The sequence below is a fragment of the Apium graveolens genome, chromosome 1 (genome assembly GCF_009905375.1).
Source record: "Apium graveolens cultivar Ventura chromosome 1, ASM990537v1, whole genome shotgun sequence".
Classification (NCBI taxonomy): Eukaryota; Viridiplantae; Streptophyta; class Magnoliopsida; order Apiales; family Apiaceae; genus Apium; species Apium graveolens.
Window position 1 is genome coordinate 71734192 of NC_133647.1, and position 19707 is coordinate 71753898.

General features: G+C 37.0%; 1 non-coding gene across 1 annotated transcript; it reads left to right on the forward strand.

Annotated features, from left to right (window-relative positions):
- The first annotated feature begins 11156 nt into the window (after positions 1 to 11156).
- LOC141680820 (small nucleolar RNA R71) lies at positions 11157 to 11263 on the forward strand. Its single transcript, XR_012558424.1, has one exon. It is a non-coding gene; the product is annotated as a small nucleolar RNA R71 (small nucleolar RNA).
- The last annotated feature ends 8444 nt before the right edge of the window (positions 11264 to 19707 follow it).

Genomic DNA, 19707 nt, shown 5'->3' on the forward strand with positions numbered 1-19707 from the left:
GAAGTTCAGTTTTTAGGACATGTGGTGAGTAGCAAAGGAGTTTTAGTTGACCCTGCCAAAATAGAGGCGGTATCCAACTGGGAAAGACCAACTACCCCAACAGAGGTTAGGAGTTTTGTGGGTTTAGCAGGATATTACCGAAGATCCGTGCAAGATTTTGCTAAGATAGCCGGTCCACTGACTAGTCTTACCCGGAAGACAGAAAAGTTCGTATGGACAGAGAAATGTGAGAAAAGCTTTCAGGAACTGAAAAGGAGGCCGGTGTCAGCACCAGTGCTCGCTCTTCCCGATGGAAAGGGAGAGTTTGTGATATACAGCGAAGGATCGCTTAAAGGATTAGGATGTGTACTGATGCAGCACGGTAAAGTTATAGCATATGCCTCTCAGCAATTGAAGGAGTATGAGAGCAGATACCCGACTCATGATCTAGAACTAGCAGTCATAGTGTTTGCCCTGAAAATTTGGAGACACTACCTATACGGTGAGAAATGCGAGATCTACACAGACCATAAATGCCTCAATTATATTTTCACTCAGAAGGAACTGAACATGAGACAGCGGAGATGGTTAGAGTTGATAAAGGAAAACGAATGTGAAATTTTGTATCACCCGGGTAAAGCAAATGTGGTGGCTGACGCCCTTAGTAGGAAGGAAAGAATCAAAATGATAATGACATCAGAGGGGTTAAATAAAGAATTTGAGAAAATGGAAATTGACGTGAGAATGACCGGTAGAACGGAAGGATTATTTGAAATGAAGCTAGTGCCGGAACTGACTGAAAAGATACGAGTGTGTTAGGAAAAGAAGGCGGGTGAAGAAAGAGAAACATTGACCGGTGAATAAGTGAGATGCGAGAAGGACGAGAAAGGGATCATGAGGTATGCGTCCCGAATTTGGATTCTAAATGTGCAAGAGTTAAAGGATGAGCTGCTGCACAAAGGGCACAACTCCAGATATTCAATCCACCCAGGAAGTACGAAAATGTACCGTGACCTTAAGGAATATTATTGGTGGCCTAACATGAAGAGAGAAGTAGTAGAGTGTGTCAGCAAGTGCTTGACATGCCAGAGAGTGAAGGCGGAACAACAACGACCAAGTGGACTATTACGGCCCCTGGAAATTCCGGAATGGAAATGGGAGCATATAGCCATGGATTTTGTGACAGGCCTACCAAGGACAAAGACCAATCACGACGCCATATGGGTTATCATAGATAGATTGACCAAGTCCGCACACTTCCTACCAATCAACGAAAGGTACACCATAGACAAGTTGGTGGATATTTACTTGAAGGAAATTGTAGTGAGACACGGCGTTCCTGTAGCCATAGTGTTAGATAGAGACCCAAGGTTTAATTCCCGATTTTGGAGAAGCTTCCAGGAATACGTAGGCACCAGACTAAACATGAGTACCGCCTACCACCCCCAGACTGATGGACAAAGTGAAAGGACTATTCAGACCCTAGAAGATATGCTACGAGTATGTGCCATTGATTTCAAAGGAAATTGGAATGACCACTTACCCTTGATCGAATTTGCTTACAACAATAGCTATCACTCTAGCATAGGAATGCCTCCGTATGAAGTTCTTTATGGACGGAGATGTCGCTCTTCCCTATATTGGGATGAAGTTGGAGAACACAAGATATTAGGACCAGAGTTAGTCCAACAGACCAGGGAAATGGTGAGACTCATCAGGAAAAGACTGGTAGTAGCTTAGGATAGACAAAAGAAGTACGCCGACCAGACTAGGAAGGATAGGGAATATGAAGTAGGAGATTATGTTCTATTGAAGGTATCGCTGTGAAAAGGAGTGATGAGATTTGGGAAGAAAGGGAACCTGAGTCCCAGATTTATAGGACCCTTTGAAATTTTGAGGAGAATAGGACCTCTAGCTTACGAGCTCGCCTTGCCTCCTAATTTGCAACAAGTACACAACGTGTTCCATGTGTCTATGTTAAGGAAGTACCATGCAGATGCACGACATGTAATAGAATACGAGCAGGTAGATTTACAACCAGACCTGACCTACATCGAGCAGCCAGTAAGGATAATGGACCAAAAAGAACAAGTGCTGAGGAACAAGACTGTGAAGCTGGTTAGAATCTTGTGGAGGAATCAAAATGTCGAGGAGTCAACTTGGGAACTTGAAGACGCAATAAGGAATAGATACCCCCACTTATTTTCCAATTGATTCCGGGACGGAATCCTTGTTAGAGGGGAAGACTGTAATAACTCAAATTTTTGAGACCTTGTAAAACGTTTAATGAATAGTAACCCTGACGGGCGGGAAAAAATTTTGAGCCCACACTATGTAGTACATGAGAAAATGAGTTTCGAAGTTGATATTACGGTTATACGTACCAAATGAGTGTATGTAAACACTATTAGTTTTCGAAGAAAACGAACTTTGAAAAACGACCATATTTACCTCTTATCGAGGATTACGGGAATCCCAATATAATTACAAGATTAAAACCCTACGGATTTATATCCAAGTATGATAATTCAAAATATAAGGAATATATGCGAAAGGAATTACATCGCGAACCATTTACGATGAAGTATTACGAAAATGTTTAAGCGACCGAGCAAACGCGTAAACGATTAAATAAACGTAACGCACTAACTAACCATGGAAAGAAAGTAACCATGGTTACTTTATCAAATAGTGAGCTAGATATAGGATGATCAACCAAGGATAATCAAATAGTGTGCTAAGGAAGCTAAAACAAGTAGCTTAGCTTGTAAACTAGGAAGCTACTTAGATTTGTCCATGGATTTGGCAACAAGAATAAACCTAGGATTCTATACTAGGAGAATATCAAATCAATATAAATATATCACCAACATATTTTCCAAGAAGCAACCTAGGAGCAAGCATAAAAACTCTCTCCCCCTTCTTCATTTCTTCCATTCGGCTATTTTCATCAAGGCAAGGAAATCAAATTCAATTCTTCAAGTTCTAGCCATGGTTAAATCATCCCATTAATTCTCAAGCTTCCTAACAACCAAACTAAGGTAATATAATTCTTTGATCTCTTTTTATCAAGGTTTGATGGGTGTAATAAAATCAAGAAAGTTGAGAATGAATAGTATGAATAGTAACTCTTCTTTGGTTTCTTGATTTCAATGGTGGTTTTAGGTTCCAAAAACCATACCAAGCACTCCCAAGACTCCACCATCCTCAAGAACAAATCTCAAGCTTTCAAGAAAGGTAAAAATCTTTGACCCAACTTTATTTAAGTTTCAATTTCAAGATCCTTTTAGTATGTAGTAATAAACCTAGTTTTAGAGGTGATATTGTTGAAATCTTGATGTTTAGCTAAGTAGATTTAAGGTTGATTGTTGTTGCCTCAAGATCATGATGTTCTTGAGAGGAGTTAGTGTGTTTATGATGATATGATGATTGTTGGTGGTAGTATAAAGATTTAAGGCGTAAACGAAACTCCGATCGTAAACGTAATCTCGCTAAAACGAACAAAACGTAACTTTAAGTTTCTGCAGAAAGTCCTGAAGATATAAACTATAGTTTCTTGAGAAATAACCCTTTATTATGATAGAGAATGTTATAAGGATCTTTTAAGCGCTTGAATCGCTTGATTCCGATTTACGTATCAAGAGTTATGGCCGTTTTACTAAAAGTGATTTACGCGACAAAAACTGCTAAGAAGTACGAACTTTGAAAATATAAAGGATCGACTTAAGAATGTTCATAAATCATGAAACTTTTACAGAGAGTAGTATTTTGAGTTTCCTAACTTCCATAAAAATTTTAAGTGAAAATAATGAATTTTCAGTTTTATAAAAATATCAGAGCTGAGACCGCGTGATTAGAAACCGAAGAATCCATAAGCGGAGCCGACGGCGAAAATTAAAATGAACCTAAGATACTTAGAAAAATGAAGCGACCATGATGTGAATAAGGACTTAAAGGAATAATAAGGGTAATATAAGTTGAGAGGGTGCAGAATAAGTAGCGCATGAGTGCGAGTCGCCGTAAATTAGAACAAGACCTAACAAAATGAATTATGTTTATGATTATAGATTTCCGAGCGGAACCTAGAGCTTTCACCACCTCGAGATACCCAGGAAAGTTTACGAACTTAAATCCACTTACTGTTGTGTTGTGAAAGGATTGTTTTATTATCATCACATAAGTACTATGTTTGCCATGATACGTAGTTATTGAATTTTTGCATGATATAGCGATGTTGTACAATAAGTATATATAGTGAAATTTTTAATTCCGCTATAAGCGTAACGTATCATAATAAGACCGTGAGTCGGTCGGGATTTTAAGATAAAAACGCGGGAATCATTCCGGTGATATTATAGGACGATTACAAGTCCATAGTAGTACGTTTTAAAGGGACTCGACGTCCACATACCAATATTAAACACCTCGAGCTTTTATTAAAATGATTTCCAAAGATCGTATTCCCTCAACTATACTTTATCATTTGGACAAGAAATATTTACTTACTATTCATTTATTAAGGAGAAGTATTCTCCAGTAAATATTTACTTCAATCTCGATTAAATATTAAAGTTATTAATGTATTAAACATAAATTAGTTGAGGAATATTATTTTATTCTTTTAAAAGTAAACCCCTTTGAGGTTTAATTATTTATCGATTATCATTTAACTATTTAATATTTATTAAAGGGTTTATTTATGATTTAAAAATTATAGAACCGGATTTAAATTACTTTTTGATTTTCGAAAATCATTCGAATAATTTCAGATCGTCGGAGAATATTATCCCGACTTATTTAATATTTTGAATATAGTTTTGAGGAGAGACTTTTCCCCTTATTTAATTATCTGTTGACAACGATCAACTCACATCCTTAGTACTTCCTCAGAAAATTTCAGAAGTACGTATATATATATACATTTATATCTCAGTAAGATAAACTGTTTCTATCAACAAGCAAAACGCTTGGGGAACTTCGATGTGGTTCGAGTCCTCGAGATATGATAGAATTCTTTTTTACAAGGACAAGGGAGGGGTAGACTCTGGTACTATGTGTGCTAGATGGACTATCAAAGGTACCGCAGGCGAAGGTACTCTATGTACTCAGGAACTTGTGAAGTATGTGTATACCCAAAAATGGGACACGTAGCCCGAATGCGGCAAGGGTGATAATCGGGATACGAAGGTGTCGTCTTTCTACTAGTAGAAAAGGATACTATTATCGTATTACGACTGATCATCGTATGCGGTGGCTCCAACGGGTGTCCTAATTCTTTTAATTGGAATTGTGATACAATACCGTAATCCAAGCCTAGGTGATGTGTTTATTATTAAGGTATTCTCGGGATAATAAAATCCCCTAAAGAATTATTTTCATAAGAAGGTGTGTATCACCAAGGAAAACTAATTTCGAAAAAAACATAATTATTATATATGATGTTTTACGTAAGTCATCATACAGTCATTTTCATACTGTACATTATTATGCTGGGCATTATAGCTCACACTTGTTTTCTTAAATTGACACGACACAACAGTGAATCAAGATACCTACCATGAGAACCACAACCAAGAAACGAGTAGGAAATGGCCAGCTGTTCCGTAGATTGTTTGGTGCTGTACCACAGGTAGTCCGAATAAGCTGGATTGGTTTTCAGTTATTTTTAGTTCAGCTTATTTATAAGTATGACTTATGTAAGGTAATAAACAAGAAACGTATATTTGACCGACGGACTAGCCTTATTTAAAGGTTACTCCCCGGTAAGATTTAATTACTTTTGGGTTGTAATAATTATCACTTTATGGTTGAATTACTCTAGCTATGAATGGTTTATTTCAAAGATAATAACCTGTAAGTATATGTGTGTGATAAGTGTGGGGTTGTAAAGTATGAGTATTTATATATTGTAGTGTGAGGTATGTGGTTTGTAGTAGTTTAGATGGCGTGGCCTCCGAGATTCCTGACCCCGGATTTTGGGGTGCCACATTCCAGCTTAGTAGGTGAAGGTGAGGGTGTGAGGGTGGTGATCAAGGGGAGCCCTTGATGCAAGAAAAGAGAGAAAATGAGAGAAAAGCTGTTACAGCTGAATGGGAAGAGCCCATTATAAGTGAGTTAATGGATGTCAATGCGGCTGACAAGAGACAACTAATTCAGCAAGAATATCAAGCAATTTTAGACTCTGTTTCTTTTGAAGCTGAGGCATTTACTCACTATATGACACCTTATCAAGTTCTAGATGAACAGGACAATGTGGCTGCAGAAAAGATGCTTAACTTGGGGCATATAACTGCTTCAATGCAAAGAGCAAAGGATGCCATCAAAGCCATGCCACCTAAAGCTGGTGATGATGTTGACTATGGAACTGGTGAGTCTGAAGAGTTCTTTAGAGATGAAGATGGTGATGAAGAAGAGTTCATTGACATAGGAGGAGAAGCAGGCCCTAGCTCTAGATCAAACATTCCACCTTAGGTATTTTCTAAAGAGCATGATGAGCAATATTTCAAGACAACTCTTTTTCACATCATTCAACAGACACACACTGCTCTTCAAGCCACTACTAATGCTAGCACTAAGAAGCTTCTACAAGCACAGCTCAAATCTCTCTAACTACATTAAATATAAGGTCTTCAACACAATCAAGATGTCACTTCAATCAAAACTGAGATTGACCAAATCAAGAAGGATGTCTCTGAAAGATTGGATGCAAAATTCCCAGATACAACAGTACTTGACATTAGCAGACAGTTGGGGAAGAATTATACTCTTGCAACTAAAGTGGATTCCCTAGACACTAGACTGAAAACAGTTAAAGCTTCTCTCACAACTATTCATCTACATCAAGCACAACAAACTCAGTTGCTACAAAAGCTGGTGGCTGTACAAACTTCCACCTCCACTCTACTTGATGATAACAAAAAGGGGGAGAAAGATTCAATCATCCCAGTTAGTCAAGGAGGGCCAACCAGTGAGGGGGAGCATGTGATAAATGTTCAAATCAGTCAAGTAATAGTTCCAGAAATTACTTTGCCAAAGCCACCAGTATTGGACAACATTGATCTTATCCAAATAGCAGCTGCTAAGCTTGATTCAAAGATAAATTTCAAGATTCTTGATGTTGCAGCTGTTGAGAAGGAATTGGATAACAAGTGGAAGAAAATAGATGAGAAAATTCAGAAGTAATTTGGCCAGATACAAAAACCAGACAAGATTTTTCATCACCACTCACAAGTCAAGCAAATCTCTATGAATGAAATGAGTCTAGGTATCTTGGAAAAAGGCCAATCTTCATGCATTAAGTCTCCAAAGGCCAATCTAGTTTTAAAGCCTAAAAAGAACTATCCAAAGTTCTCATACAAAAATCCTGTGGATATTGTGTTTGAGACACCAAGGCCAGATGAAAAGAAGCTATTGGCAAGGTCAATTGCATTTTTCAAAGATCCAACTGATTCAGTGCTGAAAAGAAGAATTGCCAAGATCTACAGGAATGGTAAGGAAATTTGTGTGGTGGCTGGACACCCTTAGTTTGTAGAATCCAAGAAGGAAGAAAAGGAAAGAATTAAGCAAGAAAAGAAGCAGGCTGCCTTAGATGCTAAAAAGCTCAAACAAAAGAAGAAGCAAGCTGCTATCTTGGACAAACTTCAAGTTGTGAAAACTACAACTGAAGCTCAAGATCAGAAAATGCAAAATAAACCTCAATAGAAAAGAAAATTCATATACAAGCTTTATTCCAAAAGAAAATTGGACTTCAGTGATGAGGAAATGGAAGACTACATTCCCAAACAGTCTACAACTTTAACTCAAACATCCAAGCCCTCAGTGGTACATGAGGAATTAAAGGTGGATCCAACAAAGAATTTTTATGGTGAGCCTATAATTCCCAAGGACGAGCCAATAGATTGGGAAAGTTTGCCAATTCCTGAACTCAATTTACCTATCTTTAACAAGCCAAAGAAAACAAAGATAAGAGCAACCAAGAAGGTCAAGCCTGTGACTCTCAGAACCAAATCCTTAGCCAAAACTCAACCAACTGTCAACAAGGGAGATCTACTCTACATCTGTGACATCAAGGAATTTTCAGATATAAATCTCTATTTCGATGAATTGGAAGAGGTAAGAGGAATTGATGCTCACAGACATCTTCCTGAAAGACTAGTGTTTAAGTACAAGGGAGGGAAAGAGATCACATGGCCTTTTCACAGGATTCTTCAAGAAAGCCAATCTGTACTGATAAAGGTCTTCTCATTCTTCAAGAAAAACTTTGATTTTAATGCAACTGCAAGGAAATTGGTCCTAAAGAAGATAGAAGATCTAAGGAGCAATAAAGCCAAAGATGCACTCCCAAAAACTCAATCAATTACCTTCACAGGAAACAAAGTGCATTTGAGGCCTTATTGATTGTGATGGAATTCATGGATAACAAGGGTGTTAGAAGATTCTTCATACTGGACGACCAATTGAGTATCCCTAGCAATGAGATTCTATTGGAAATGTAAGAAAAGCTGGATCTGTCAGATGCTAAATAACTTGAATTCCACAGGAAACTCCAAAAACAAAAAGAGGAAAATAACAGGAAGCGAGGGAAGAAATCTAGACAATCAAGAAAATAGATATTATCTGCTCAGACTAGAGGAGCCCCTTGATAATGATTGTGAGAACTCTTTGTGCACTTTTACTTTGTTTAATTTTCAATAAAATTGTAGCACATATCAGTTTTATTTACTATATTTTTATTTGTACATTCAGGGTGTTTTGTTATCATCAAGTCTCTCTTAATTTATGGCTACAATTCCAGTAGACATAAATTGGGGGAGATTTTTAGGAATATGTTGTGAACTTGATGATAAGTTAAACAAAACACCCTAGTAGATTTATCCTAGTGAATTTTGTAGCTCTCGCCGGATGTTCTAGTATAGTCCTGATGGATGAACTTTATAGTCCTGACGGATGACAATTTGACATCCATCGAGAGTGTAACTTATGTAACAGATAAGTTCTGTAGCACATTTCTGCAAATAACATGTTTTAGTCTAGTAGATTGCGTAGGATTCTCTAAGCCATGTTGACTACTAGATTGATATGTAGAATAGGTTGGCTAATTGTAAATATGAGATGTCTTGTAATTCTGAATAAGTAAAATAGAGTCAAGTGACAGATAGACTCCCGACGGATGATCTACAAGGCTCCCGGCGGATGATCAACATATTCCCGACGGATGTTCAACATAATCCCAATGGATGATCATATTCAAAATAGCTGTTGATAGTGACAACACAGTCACATGCGTCGGGTGTTTGCAAAAGGAATGTGGCAGTCTGTTAAGCAGGATTTTGAAAACAAAGAAGCATTACCATTTCCATGCAAATGTGAAGATATTCATAGATGCTGGATAGAGTAATGCTGCAGCATGATATTAAACTAGATATTATTTTGTTTTATTATTTGTCTTACTGTCATGTAACTTGGTGATATATAAACCAAGTGTAGCAAGTGAGAACAACTAACTAAGCAATCACATTTTTTAGAAAGATGGATAAAGCTGCACTTGTTAAGAATTTCTCTGTAGTTTGTTTGTTCACTTGTAAAGCAGCCGTGTGCTATTCAAAGTATCACAGAGTTCTCAATTTGATATTTATATCTCTGGTGGATACTTTCAAATCCACTAGAAAGTTTTAAAGCTTGTGTTTATTACTTAGTGTTTGGATTTCTATTACTTCTTCATTCCGCATTACAGCAAATCAAACACTGTTATATATATTAAGTTAGAACATTTTTATAATCTCAAAAGTAGCCATAATTAAATTCAACCCCCTTCTATAATTCTTGTTGTATTGTTAGGGAATAACAGATTGGCCAACTGCAAAGTCATATAAGTAGGTTTAGGATCGGGTAAGTCCAACTTCTTGAAGATTGACAGAGGCATCAGATTGATGCTAGCTCCCAAGTCACATAAACATTTGTCAAATGACACTTTTCCAATGGTGCAAGGAATAGTGAAGCTCCCAGGATCTTTAAGCTTCAGAGGTAATTTCTGTTGCAGCACAGCACTGCATTCCTCCGTGAGAGAAACGGTCTCTAAGTCATCAAGCTTCATCTTCTTAGAGAGAATACATTTCATGAACTTCGCGTAGCTAGGCATTTGTTCAAGAGCTTCAACGATATGTATATTGATGTGAAGTTTCTTGAACACCTCCAAAAACTTCACAAACTGCTTATCCGGCTTTTTCTTTTGCAGACTTTTAGGAAAAAGAGGTGGAGGATAGATCTGTTTCTTCCCTGTATTACCCTCAAGAGGAGTATGCTCAATAGTAGTCTTCCTTGATTCCACTTCTGCTTCCTTTTGCACTTCTTCTTCTTTAGCCTCAACTTCAGATTCCAGAGTCTTAGCTTTTTCAGGAATTGCAACCTTACCAGACCTCAACATAATTGCCTTAACATGCTCCTTAGCTTCCTTCTTGCCTGACACTTCAATATCGCTTGGAAGCGTGCCAGGTTGACGATTCAGTAATGCATTAGCAATCTGCCCAATCTGATTCTCCAAGGTCTTGATGAAAACAGCTTGGTTCTTGCACATGAGTCTCAACTCCTGCAATTCAGATTTTTCATTAGTTTGCGGTAACTGCTGAAGTTGAAGTTGTTGCCTAGGGGCATATTGTGATTGTTGAAAACCAGGAGGGATATACTGCTTTGTTGTGTATGGTTGATACGGTTGTTGCACCGCATTCTGATTATTGCTCCAGCTGAAGTTAGGATGATTGCGGTTATTGGGATGATAAGTGGCTGGAGCTTGCTGTTGTGATCTCTGAAAGTTGCTCACAAATTGAGCTGATTCGCTAGAAATAGTACACTGCTCAGTTTCATGTGCCCCCGCACAAAGTTCACAAACACTAGTGATTTGATTAACTCCATAATTAGCCAAAGAGTCCATTTTTATCGTCAAAGCTTGAAGTTGAGTAGCTATAGCAGTAGTTGTATCCACTTCCAGAATTCCTGCTACCTTGCCTTGCAATATTCTTTGCGTAGGATTCCGGTATTCATTAGCTGCAATTAGCTCAATCAACTAATTAGCTTCTTTATAGCTTTTGGCCCACAAGGCTCCACCAGACGCTGCATCGAGCATAGGTCTAGACTGTGCGCCCAAACCATTGTAGAAATAGTTTATAATTATCCAATCAGGCATGCCATGGTGTGGGCACTTCCTTAGAATCTCCTTATATTGATCCCAAGCCTCACACAGAGATTCTCCAGTTTGTTGTGCAAACTGAGTAAGAGCATTCCTGATTGCAGCAGTCTTTTCCATAGGAAAAAATTTAGTGAGAAACTTTTGAGCAAGATCCTCCCATTTGATGATAGACCATGGTGGTAGAGAATGTAACCAGCACTTTGCTTTATCCCTCAGAGAAAATGGGAAGAGTCGCAACTTGATAGCATCTTCAGTCGGCCCATTGAACTTGAAAGTGTCACAGATCTCGATGAAATCCCTGATGTGCATGTTGGGGTCTTCTGTAGGAGAACCCTTAAACTGAACTGAGTTCTGTATCATCTGAATCGTGCTCAACTTGATCTCAAAAGTGTTAGCCGAGATGGCTGGTCTGATGATGTTTGACTAAATATCATTGATCTTAGGCTGAGAATAGTCCATCAAAGCCTTAAGAATTTCTGCTTGATCTCCCATCACTACTAAAGCCGGTTCCTCAACTTTCTCTTCTTCTTCTACTTTCTATTCATCCTCAAAACTTCCCTTCGAACCACTACAGCTTCTTTCTCGTCTTGATCCAGAGTTCTTTTACGAGCCCGCGAACGCGTATGCATACAAGCTCGCTAGAGTACCTGAAACACAACAAGGAAAAGAGTAGGTAAGTAATAATGCCCGAGTCAATGAACTTTAACGATCACTGATGACAAACATATAAACTAAAAGTTAACACCGAGTCCCCAGCAGCGGCGCCATAAACTTGTTAGTCGCTAAACATGCGCTAATAATTCACGCAAGTATACGCGATCGCAAGTAATATAGAATTATTTCTAATTCATTCCCACAGAGACTGATTTAGGTTAACTTTGTGATTTATGCACTTATGCAACAATGATATGGCTATTATCCAATGATAAGACGAATAACAAATTGGGTTTTAATTATACTACGATTAAATATTGAGAATTATACTAGAGAACATTAACTAAGAGATTAAAGAGAGTTGAATAATATATGACACAAATATGGGATTTTAACTTCATTAAATACTTCATTCAATAGCCTTTTCTTTCTTAACCTTAGCATGTAATGGTGATGACACTAATCAGATAACACGAAACTGCTAAATACCAACTTTCATTGCACGAATAACATACTACCAGACATCCACAAAAGAGATATGAGCTGAATAGACACCAATTATATTAAGACCCTATATGTCTATAGAATTTGACAACATAATGGCTTAATGCACAAGTTATCTATCGTGATTACATAGGGCAAGTAAGATGGTTAAAATTACCTACACATTATGCATATTAAATACATGAACCTATGCTACCATGGCAAGTTCTAAATCCTTAAATTCACGATCGCTTCATTAAAGATTAACACATTATCTTATAAGTTCGCGACGCTTACAAGATGAATAAGCGCAACTAAAACTAGGTTATCATACAATCACCACATACTAAGGCATTGAAACAAATTAACTAAAGAAATCCATAAATAAATCCGCTAGAACCCCATGATAATGATTAGCCCATAATCAGACTCATCATCAATGTGGGTTCCGATGAAAACATGGTATTATAAACGTAGTCTTTATACTGAATAAATAATAAACCAAGTACGAAACAAGAGTATAGGTTCACGAATAAGAAAACTAGCATCCAAAGTTATAACTTAGAATAAAGAATCACAAGTATAAAACTAGATCTTCTTCGCCTTCGTCGGATTGTGTTATACGGTCTTCTTACGCCTTCTCCTTAGCTCTGGTACGTCTCCTTCTAAAAAATGACCTTTATTTATGTATATATAGCAGCCCATGCATAGTAGAAGTCCATCCAATCAAAAGCCCACAAGAATCAGAATTCCGAATTCCAGACCTGGCGTGGGCGCGCGCTTGACCCGCGCGGGCGCGCCGGTCTTCTGGAAAAAACTTCTTTTTCTTCCTTTCTTGCTGCAATGAGTTGGTCTTCACGAGCCTTTATTCCTTGGACACCATCCTAACACCATATTAGCATTAAATCAATGCTAATTCACCTGAATTCCGGATAAATGCCTGAAATGCAAAAATACTAGAAAATACATTAAAACACCAATAACTTGAGTATAAAAACACCAATTCAAAGCTTAATGGAGCATTATAAAGTGTCATAAATGCCACTCAATAGAGCTACCTAATAGAGATTGGTAAATAAGATATTTGCCCATCTAATTGGAAAGACCATGGAGGTCTATGTTGATGACATGTTAGTCAAAGACCTATCCAAGGCCGATCATATTAATCACCTCAGAGAGGTATTTGAAGTGTTGAGGCACCACAAGATGATGTTAAACCCCGCCAAGTGCACTTTTGGCGTTGGGTCTGGAATTTTTTGGAGTCACATGGTCTCGAAGAGGGGAATCGAGGCCAACCCCGACAAGATCAAAGCCATGCTAGACATGGAGCCACCACATTCCATAAAGGATTTTCAGAAGCTGACTGGAAGAATCACAGCTCTAGGGAGGTTCATCTCCATGTCTAGAGACAAATGCCTGCCTTTTTCAAAACCCTTAAGAAGGTGAAGAATTTTGAGTGGACAGCTGAGAGCCAAGAGGCCTTTGAGCAGCTAAAGAAGTACATTAAGAGCTCTAAGATATCATATTCTTTTCTAGCCAATGACAAATTATTCAATAGTGTAAGAAATCTCTCATAAGTGTCAGTAAAAGATTCATCAGATTTTGCTTCAAACTGTTCATACTCTTGAATAAGAACAACTCTTCTATTCTTCTTAATAGCTAGAGTTCGTTGACATTGTGTCTCAAGTGCATCCCATATCTCCTTTGCAATCTTGCAAGCAATCATCCTGTTTGACATAATAATGTCTAAACTATTATGTAGAATGTTCCTTACTTTAGAATCCTTAAGCATAACAGGTTTATCTTCAGCAGACCATTCCAATCTTTCTTTCCTGATTTAGTGTTCAGGAATAGTGGGAGTTAATGGAACAAGTTTCTCTGGATAGGGTGATCCACCATTGGTTATGTCTAGATAGTCACAATTAATAAATTCAAGAAACATAATCATCTTCATCTTACATGTTGAATAGTTAGATTTCTTCAAGATTGGTATTATCATGCTTTCACACTTACTTCCTGACATCTTTGATCTTTTCTAATTAAAAATAAATCAGACTACTTTGATACCACTTGTTACTCGGTAAAGATATAATTGTTTAGGGGGGTTGGATACAATTACATAAACAAATCGAAATCAGGATGTAAGATCAATGAAATCAATAACAATTTATTAATTATGATATAAACTCTTACAAAACTCTCTCAAGAAATTATGATGTTCTTGAGAGCTGCTAGGTTATAATGATACTCGTGAAAAACTTATCAACAATGATAACCTATTCTGTGTTTATATAATACACTGTTATGCAAGACATGCATGTATATAACAAGACTAAGTCATACTAATAGCCCTAAGGATGAGTTGTATGATAATTGTTAGGTTTGTAATACAACTGTAGAGGAGGGGGTGAATACAGTATATGCAAACAATTCAATAAAGCTCAACGGAATCAATAGTTTTTATTAATCAGATAAAAACTATTACAAATGTACTCTATTAAAGGATGAACAATTATCCTTGAGAGTTGCTAGGTTATCTGAGAGATATATCAATTCATAACACATAAAGTGTAAACTTAATATGTACATATATAGTGCACAATTACACAATCAAATATGAAATCCTATTCTAATACAATAAGGAAACCTAATACATATCCATGTATGATTGCTTCTGTTATGTAAAGTCCTTCACCGCCTTGAATTCTGCAATCCCTTTCCTTCTTTGATATCTACTGATATGAAAAGTACTGATCATCAAATGCTGATCATCAAGTATTGATAAACACGTACTGATGACGTCACCTTCAGTAAATACTGATATCAAATACTGATAATAACTCATGATAGTTTATATCCTAATATCATCAATTATATCTAACAATCTCCCCCAACTTGTGCATTATGTAATTATGTACAAGTTCCAATTAATGATGTCAAAAATTATCTAAATGCAGAAGTCAAATATATACAATCTTATAATCAGTGGTTACCAGACTTTAACTTCAGTCTTGAACTCTAACACAGTCTTCAGCTTCTTCAAGAAACTTATTAAGTAGATTTTCTTCTATAAAATCCAAATACCAATGCATCCTCTATTTGATATCCTTTAACTCATCTATAGATTCATCATTCTAATAGATGGCTTCCCTGAGGTCATGTAGCTTTGAATTTCCAAGTGATAGATCATCCAGTTCAAGAAATCCAACTGTCTTTCCATCAGGATTAAAAGTAAAAACTTCTCTTCCCAGAGACATAATCACTTTTCCTCCTCCAGTAGGCATATCAACAACATATTATGTTTCATCAATGTACTTTGGAATGCAGTCTGACTTGTAAGTTAATCCTCTCTGCTTCAACTTGGAAGTAAGAATTACCAAAAAATTGATTAGGTTCTTCAAAAATGCAGACCATCTGACAGTTACAGAGTTGTTTACCTTGAGAATTGTAGCAACAAATTCTAACTCCTGCCATGGTTTATCTTTCATCTGCTCTTGTGTCAACCTCAACATCTTCCCAGACTCTAGAAAATATATCATCTTTTTACCAACATGATCAATAAAAATGTGTACTGATATGATCTTCTACAAGTCTTCAAGCATCACATTGTCTCCAATTTCTGTCAGATTTCCATGCTTCCTTAGAATCATAGGATCAGCTATAAATGGATCAGCACTTAACCTACCTAGACCAGTTGTGATTCCAGGTCTTCTAGCATGAGAACACCCACTGTAAATCTTCTTTAATATTTCAGAGGAATCTCTTCTAGGTGCAGGCTTTTTGCTTCCCCATAACAAATTCCTCTTCTCTTCAAAAGTAAGCTTTGACATATCAAGATTTAGATTCTCAGAATCATGATTTGTTGTATCAGCTTGAATTAGATTTGAAGTATCGACAACTTAAGTAGTATCAGAGGTTGTGCCTGGTTGAACATCAACATTTGCTTCTTTATTAGCTTGAGCAGTGTCAGAGGTTAATTTCAGTTTATCAGCCCAAAAGCTTGAGCTACTGTATAGACTGGATCTATTGGTATTTGAGGTTCATATGCTTTAGATACTAATTTCCTTTTAGCAACAACTTTAGCTTTAGGTTTGGTTTGGACTTCTCTCCTATTTTCTCTTTTCCTTTATGTCTCCTGTCAGCATTTAAGATAGCTTGGGACCTTAGAGGACTTTCAACATCTTTTTGACTCACCTCCCTTATAACTACCCCTTTGGTTGGTCCGTTGAAAGGATTAGCTTCATAAGGTACTTGAGGGATATCAACATCAGTATTTACTGTCCTCATAGATTTGAATTCATCCTCCATTTTCCTAATACATATCCATGTATGATTGCTTCTGTTAAGTAAAGTCCTTCACCGCCTTGAATTCTGCAATCCCTTTCCTCCTTTGATATCTACTGATATGACAAGTACTGATCATCAAATGCTGATCATCAAGTATTGATAAACAAGTACTGATGATGTCACCTTCAGTAAATACTGATATTAAATACTGATAATAACTCATGATAGTTTATATCCTAATATCATCAATTATATCTAATAATATCCCCCAAATTGTGCATTATGTAATTATGTACAAGTTCCAATTAATGATGTCAAAAACTATCTAAATGCAGAAGTCAAATATATACAATCTTATAATCAGTGGTTACCAGACTTTAACTTCAGTCTTGAACTCTAACACAACCTTCAGCTTCTTTGAATTCATCCTCCATTCATCCTTCTACTCACCTCAGGTTCAAATGCTTGAATCTTTGGGCCCTTGTAGAAAAGAGTTGTCTTTTTTCCTTTGACTTTAGAAGTTTGAAGATACTAACTAGCTTCTGCACCAGCTTCTATCTCCAGAAAGCCTTGGTCATCAGCATTTGTGACTTTCAGAGGTTGTTGAGTTGTTATAGTCACAGTCAATTCTTTGATTGTTGAACTATCCTCTCACTTCTCCTTCTTTCTCCACCGTGTCTAGATTGAGTTCTAGTGGTTTTTGATGATCCACTAGTCCTAACTAGATCTTCACCTCTCCTCTTCTTCACAATCTCATTCCTTCCTCTATTATCACCCCAATCAGGATTTATATCATCAGCACCCATCATTCAAAGTCAGTTGCTTGCATTTTTATTTAACCTTATCCCCCCTTTTTGGCATCATCACCAAGTAGTATAGAAAGAATCAGCTCCATTGAATTACTTACCTCAGCAAGTTGCCCAAACATTTTCTCCATATTAGCCTCCAATCTAGCCTGATTGGCTTCTATTTGTGTTTTTCTGTCAACTATTGGGGCAATTTGCTTCTGAATCTCCTTATTGATAGTCATCTTTTTAGCAGCAAAGTAATTTCTGATTGATTAATTTGAGAAGTTGTAGCTTCTTGAGCTGTATGTAGAGATCTGACCAGAAGAGTAGATGCTTTCATATGATTGAGCACATCTAGATTCTGAATGGTCTTTTCAGCTGTATCCAAATGATTAACAACATAGTCCTTGGATATTGGATATTCAATATCCTTCGATTTTGTATTCCAGAGCTTATCAAAGAACTCTTGCTTGTTCTTGGCATCTAGCTCTTTCAACTTCGGTTGCCTCACATGTTTGGGCATATCTTCGGGGAAGAATAGATCATCCTCAGGATCTATATTAGCATTTTGATTTAAAGCATCAGCTTCTTTACCATTATTAGATTCTGTCTCATGGACATATCCTTCATCAACAACTGGATTTTGAACTATCTGCTGAACTTCATCTTCAGCTTTAACATTTAAGATAGAATCATAAATTGGGGTTGTATGTGATCCAACTGCCTCAAAAATTTCCATGTCATCAGCATTTAACTCCACATCTTCAAAAATAGTAGTCAGGTGAGGTGGACCTTCAGTATTTATCTCTAGAACCTCAGTTCATGTGGAGTGCTGTGGGGACCCTGCAATGAATATATCTTCTTGAATGGACTATTGTGCTTCTACATCTCCAGCAACAACAGGGAAAATTTCAGGTGATGGATTGATTGAGTGAGTGGACTGCATGAAAGTATCAGTACTTAGACCTGCAGGGAGATTATCAGCACTTGGTACATCAGAGTTTAACCAAGGGTCAACAAACTATTGTTCAACAACTTTTTTTTGTACTCTGTGTACCTGCAAAATATAACAAGTAACACTTAATCTCTATATTCTTTTAAAGTAGTCTAACTACTCCTCACACCCTACAACTCATAACTTTCAATAGTTAGAATTTTCTCAAAAGGATTACTAAATCCTGACTCTCATCTACCTCTCCTTTTGCAAGGAAGGATCCTGCCTCTCTTAAATTATGTTTCTCTCTAAATCTTTTCACACAACTCACATAAAATGCTCAGATTAATATGCAATCCTACAGAAATAAGAGGTGGCTAAAGAAAGGTTGTCTATGGTCATACAACTAGAGGTAGTCCTTAAATAAAGGTCTATATATAATCATACCAACATGATTTATAACATGATAAACAAATGCTGATAATACAAAATCAGTATTTAAAATAAATGCTGATAAGGTGAAATCAGTATTTTATACCTTGTGAATATGAAGATTTGGCTTCTTTACAGACATTCAATGGAGGTATTGATAAGATATCAGTAGATGGTGGTGATGGATAATTTCTTGCTTCAACATTTATTACTAGAGTCACTGCAGCAGGAGTTAAGCATTCATTGCAACTTTGATGCAATGGTTCTTGTATGGCTGGAGAATCAGGAGTTTCTAGATGACTTGGACACCTAGGTTCTTGTGTACTCTTCTACACAATTACAATGTTTGACTCATATGCGGGCTCTTTATGAAAAACAGCTGTGTGACTGAATCTTTTGGGATCTACTTGCTTACAAAAATCCTTGATCTGAGATACTTTTGTATGAATCTTGGCAGTTTCAACTTCACGCCATTCTTGAGTGGACTTCTTAGTAAGAGACTCTATTTCTTCAAAATTTACTACACTACTTTGAAGTGCAGGTTCTTGTGGGATATGATCAGTAGAAGCTACTATATCCCTTTGAGATACAGGTTCTTCTGTGCTTGATCCAGGGAAAAGACCTTTCCTTTGTATCCTCTTGACAGTCTCTTGAACTTTCTCATGAGAGATTTCTCTTGCTCTCTCACTATGCTCCTTCACAAGAGAATCAGAAAAATTCACATGTGCATCGGGATTTTTTTAGAAATCAGGATCTGGAGTAGATGCACTCTGTGTATCCTCATCAATTTCCTTCTTGATTTTAAACAGATTCTGAGCATAGTATACTTTGGTCAGCTTCCTTTTCTTTGACCTTGGACTTGTACCGGAATCAGTATTTCTGGCACTTTCAACAACATCAGTAGTTGTACCCTTCTCGGTTGGTAGAACAACCGGTCTTGGTGAAGAATCATATGTTAGGTTTGGAAA